The following is a 5,367-nucleotide window of genomic DNA, read 5'->3' on the forward strand; positions in this document are numbered from 1 at the left end:
TGTTCCTGGCACACAGATGTATGCTGTTATTCAGAGACTGAAACGTAGCTCAGCTTGTGAAATGTTTTCCTAGCACAGCACAAAGCTCCAGGTTCTACCCCAGCCCCGCATACACTAGACCCTGCTGGCACATGACTGCGATCCCAGCCCTGGCAAACTGAGAGCAAGGGCATCAGAAGTTAAAGGTCATCTTATGCTACATAGTGAGGTTTAGCCCAGTATGTCTCAAAAAAAGCGATTATTGAGAGCCTGCTGGGAAATCAACAGAGGCCAGATAAATGGATTAACCCAAAAACCCCAACTCTTTTGAGAATTTGTATTGTAGCTTTTCGTGTTTTATACTATGATTTATAAACATTTACATTCCCTTGCTGACCACACCTCTGAGAATGTTCTAGAAAATTTCCACTTCAGGAGAGCTTCCATCCGACTAAGACTCCGACTGCCATCTTCCTCATGAACAATCTCACAGCTGTGGGATCTAGGACCTGTGAATTCAGTACCTTTGTGTTTGGCCTGGGTTGAAGGTCGGCCCAGCCTGTAAATGTCAACCTGGCCAGCCCTGGGGAATGCTATATGGCCTTTCTTTTCCCCTCTTGTTCTCTGTCATTGGAATTTGTTTTGTTCTCACATGTCAATGCTTCCTTTCTCCTCAGATCCTCCCAGTATCGACCCAAGTCATCGTTCTTTGATTGCGGCTGCTGGGCGTGCCATTCTCTGCCCCGCCAGCTTGCCACGCAGGTCAGAACATTGATCTTCAGTGACTTCCAATAATCCTGGCAGCTTACTCTTCTCTGCTCACTGAGTTCCTGACAGGACGACCAAGGCCTGTCCATTTTTCTTACATGACAGTCCCTGCCTCTGTGACTTGCCCTGGGCACCCGGGCCAGCCTTCCACCCAGTGGTGGGGTGGCTCGGGACTGCCGAACGCTGGGTGTGGGAGGAGGCCCTGCTTGCTCGTCCCAGCTGCCCAGCTAGCTTAGCCCAGAAATAACCACGCAGAAACTGTATTAATTAAATGACTGATTGGCCCATTAGCTCTAACTTCTTATTGGCTAATTCTTACACATTAATTTAACCCATTTCTATTAATCTGCGTATCACCACAAAGTCGTGGCCTACCAGCAAAGTTCCATCACGTCCATCTCCGGCCGTGGATCCATGGTGTCTCTCTGACTCCGCCCTTCTTCCTCCCAGCATTCAGTTCCATCTCCCGCCTACCTAAGTTCTCCCCTACCAACAGGCCAAGGCAGTTTCTTTATTCATTAACCAAGAAAACAACACACAGACGGAAGGACCTCCCACACCAACTGGGGTCAAACCTAGTCCTCTGGAGAAGTGATGTCTGCTGGAGGAGACATGCCCAGGTCCACGCTGATGTTTAGTGGTGGCAGAGAGGAACTGAGGAGGTGTGGTACCTTCTTGTCCCTTCAGCCCATCACCACACAAGACCCAAAGACCATGCAGCGAGTCCCAGAGTCAACTCTCGCCTGAGGGCCGCCCTGTGTTTGTGAGCCTGAATTCCATGTTTACTAGACACCTTTCTGTTGTGATAGGAACCATCCCATCTTCATCTTTTCCGCTAAGCCAAACCTCATCCCGATGCTTCCGGAAGGATCTATGTAAATCTGGGCAGAACTGGTTAACTTTTAGGGGGAAAAAAAATCTCTTTACACTTAGGGAGTGGGAAGAAGCCAGGAATGAAGTGCTTTGGGTTTCAGAACTACACATATGGACTTCTTTTTATTTATTAACAGCTTTTATGTATTTTCAATATTATCCCTGAAAACAGCTGTTTCTCTGAGTTCCCTTTCACACCTGCCTGTCACTTCGGATTTCCATGTGTTAATTTACAGATCTGAGCTACACACGATAAGAGCAGAGCCCAAGGTAATTTTTTCCGGATTTGGAATTTTGCTTAGAGACCCAGCACGTGCAGCCAGGCTCCCGCCGCCGCCGGCTCCCTCTTCACCCCAAGTACTATTTTTGACGTGTTAATACTAACACCGTGTTTGCCAAACTGATATTAGTTATATTTGTGTGTTTTTTCCTCCCCTCAATTGCAAGACTCTGAAGGGAACACTTCCTAAAATCCATTAGTTTATACTTAGTACGATACAAATGAGCAATGCTTAGGTCAATGGGAAAAGCATCATTATCCTTAGTGCCCAAAAGTCTTTAGGAACTAGGAAATGTTTTTATGGGGCTAGGGGTGCGATCCGTTGGCAGAGCGCTGGCCTAGCACGCTGGAAGCCCGAGGCTCGCTCCCTAGCGTGTTATAAACCACACCTGTATTCTCAGCACTCAGGAGGCGGAGGCAGCAGGCTCTGACGGGCAAGGATATTCTCCTGTATACTGAGTTTGACACCAGTCTGGGCCTTGACAAATTAAACAAGTAAATGAATAAAGTTTTCCATCATCTTGGCGCTGGAGATGAAGCCACAGACTCTGATTCAGAAGGAAAGAGAGAGGGGGCAGGAAAGGAAGCATGTAGCATTCTCTGCGGGTCTCTGCAGACAAGCGGCCCTCTAGGTTATCGGATGCCCAGAGGACAAATTCATACCCCGCCGGTAGCTCTTGAATCAGGCAGTTTCCTGAGCAGCAAGTAGACTCAAGTGGTCTGGGGCTCATCACGCCAGAAGCCATTACTATTCCTGTTTCAGGGTGAAGACACAGGGGTTACTAGACTACAGCCTTGCCGTAGGGAAGAGCAGAGCCCAGCCCAGCCGGTGTGGCTTCCTTGACCTTTCGGTGTTTGTTCAGTAACTGTCACAGTTAGGTGAGGATCTATTGGAAGTGATGGGGGCGGTCTAAGCCAATCCTTGTTGAAGAGGCTCATCCACTCTTGTCATGGGAAACTGTTTCATCTTCTTTTCTTTTTTTTTAAGGTTTATTTATTTATGTATTTTATGTACATGAGTGTTTTGTCTGCACGTACATCAGCGCACCAGACAAGAATATTGAATTTCTTGGGATTACGGTTATAGACGCTGTGAGCCACCATGTGGATGCTGGGGTTTGATCTCAGGACTTCTGGAAGGGCAGCCGGTGCTCTTAACTGCTGAGCCATCTCTCCAGCCCTGGGAAGCCATTTCTTAAGACTCTGGGTAACACAGACATGAATAAGCAGGAGTGCTCGTTTGTGTCCATCAGTCGGCCTCGAAGAATGTAAGAGCAAGATATGGTCCCCTAGCCCACTTCCTGCTGCTATACCAGAGTGCCAGAGACTGGGTATTTATTTACAAAAAGTAAGTAGTTTGGTTCATGGTTCCGGAGGCTGCAAAGTCACCAGGGTGGTACCAGGTCCTGGGAAAGGCCTTCTTGCTGTATCATAACATGGAGGAAGGGAAGCAGACTCGTGAGAAAGGGAAAACAAGACACCCCACCCTCTTAACAGGCACCCACATGACAAAGACCTCAACCCATGGAGAGAGCAGAGCCTCAGGGCCCAAGTGTCTCTCCTGTGTCCTGCCCAGAGTGTCCCAGTGGCAATCTGACTTCAACACGAGCTTGCTAGGGCAGAAGGTACAGCCACACCATGGCACCCTGTACGGACTGAGCTTAGGGTCACACACAGACAAGGCTGTCTCGCTGCTGACCCTGGGCAGCTGGTATGGGAATGGGCCTCGTAATCAATACATCTACCAGGTGGGCCCAGAGGACATTCTCTCTGGGAACATCCAACTCTTGTATTAATTACTTAATTCTTCACCACTGACCACCGACGGCTGTGTGGGGCTCCTGAATGGAGCCCCCAGATAGTCAGAAAGCAAAAGAAAACACATGGACCAAAGAGGAAAAAAAAAAAAAACCCAGAGGAAACAGAGAGCATGAAAACAGAGCAGCCAAGAGGTGAGCAGGGATATTGTTTACATAAAACTAGAGGTGCCGAGAACGAGATAATAAAAGAGGTTCTAGAAAATTAAAAATAACTTAGCCTACACGAATTCAGCAAAAGAATGGGGAGATAAAACTGAAGAAAACGCACAGAAAGAATATTTAAAATCACAAGAGGAGAGAGGTGAGGGAGGTGGTTCATCTACCCAGGCGGTGCAATACCCAGCTGACTGGGACCCCGAGAGCATAAAATAAGGAGCAGGAAGCTATCAAAAAGCCCTAGAAGCTTTCCCAGAAGTAAAGGAGGATTTTTTTGTTGTTGTTGCTGTTCAACACCATGAACTGACATCACCCATGAGGCGCCAGACCCTTCTCTCTCTCTCTGGTAACCCACCCAGCCCTGATGTGGCCAGTTTCATTCTGCCACACACTCCGTCCATCATCACTTGCTCCTTTGCCTTGGGACCAGCCGATCATGGACCGGGACCTTTGAACGCAGGATCTAACATAAACCTGTTCTCTTTATAAGTTGATTAGACCCTTGTTACAGTAATGGAAACCGATTGACCCACCACGGCAGTGACAGCCTTCCTGACAGGTTCCAACAGTCATCCGTTTCTCCCGACTGGGGCTTATCGACTTGAAGTTTTTTTTCCTGGCTCAGTAAACAGCACTTGGGCCAGTGTTGACAGCAGTCAGCCACGCAGGAGCTGGGAGATAAAACAGAACAGATAAAACAGAACATGAATGACAAAGAACTAAGAAAGATCCTGTTGGCTGAGCTGAAGAAGCCACTTGATAGGGGGTGGGAGCCCCTGGAGACTGGAGAGAAGTGGCGAGGGAGGGTGACAGGGATTAGATTGCCGCTACTGGCAATATTTATCCACTCAGAACTCAAATGACGGTCACTTGGTTATTCTTAGAAAGCCACCTACCAAGTTTTTCCATGCAAATCTATCCTGGAACCAGTCATAAAATCCAATAAGGTCTTGCTAATTGCATTCTCTTATACATTGTGGGGTTGCCTAATCCGCAGACCAGGGATGGTATAGTCAATAGCTACGCTCAATAGTCTCAATTCTGTACACATTCTGTCTAATTTTGGTGTTAATTGTGCCCATTACCCCACACCCAGTGGTTTTAAACTCCTGCAGAATGGTCAGTGTGTTTTATTCCTCTGAGGCCACTAACCACGTCATCCTTTGTCCAGACTTATAGCAGGGCCCCGTAAAGCGTCTTGATCTGCAAACGGTCTCTGGAGGAAGGATCTACAGTTCTTCTCTGATGAGGATTGCTCACAACAGCGTTGAGCTCAAGCTCGGACCTGTTCAGTATCTCTCCAGCAAAACCTGGGTGGCAGGGCTGGGCACATGGCTCAGCAGCAAAGCGTTCACTGTATAAACGTGAGGTCCTGAGTGTGGAGACCCAGCACCCACCAAAGCTGGATGTACCAGCGTGTGTCTGGACCTTAGTGCTGGGGAGGCAGATGGATCCCAGGGGCTTGATGGGCGGCCCATGTAGCTGAATTAT

This window comes from Microtus ochrogaster, chromosome 24, assembly GCF_000317375.1.
Source record: "Microtus ochrogaster isolate Prairie Vole_2 chromosome 24, MicOch1.0, whole genome shotgun sequence".
In the NCBI taxonomy this organism is placed as follows: Eukaryota; Metazoa; Chordata; class Mammalia; order Rodentia; family Cricetidae; genus Microtus; species Microtus ochrogaster.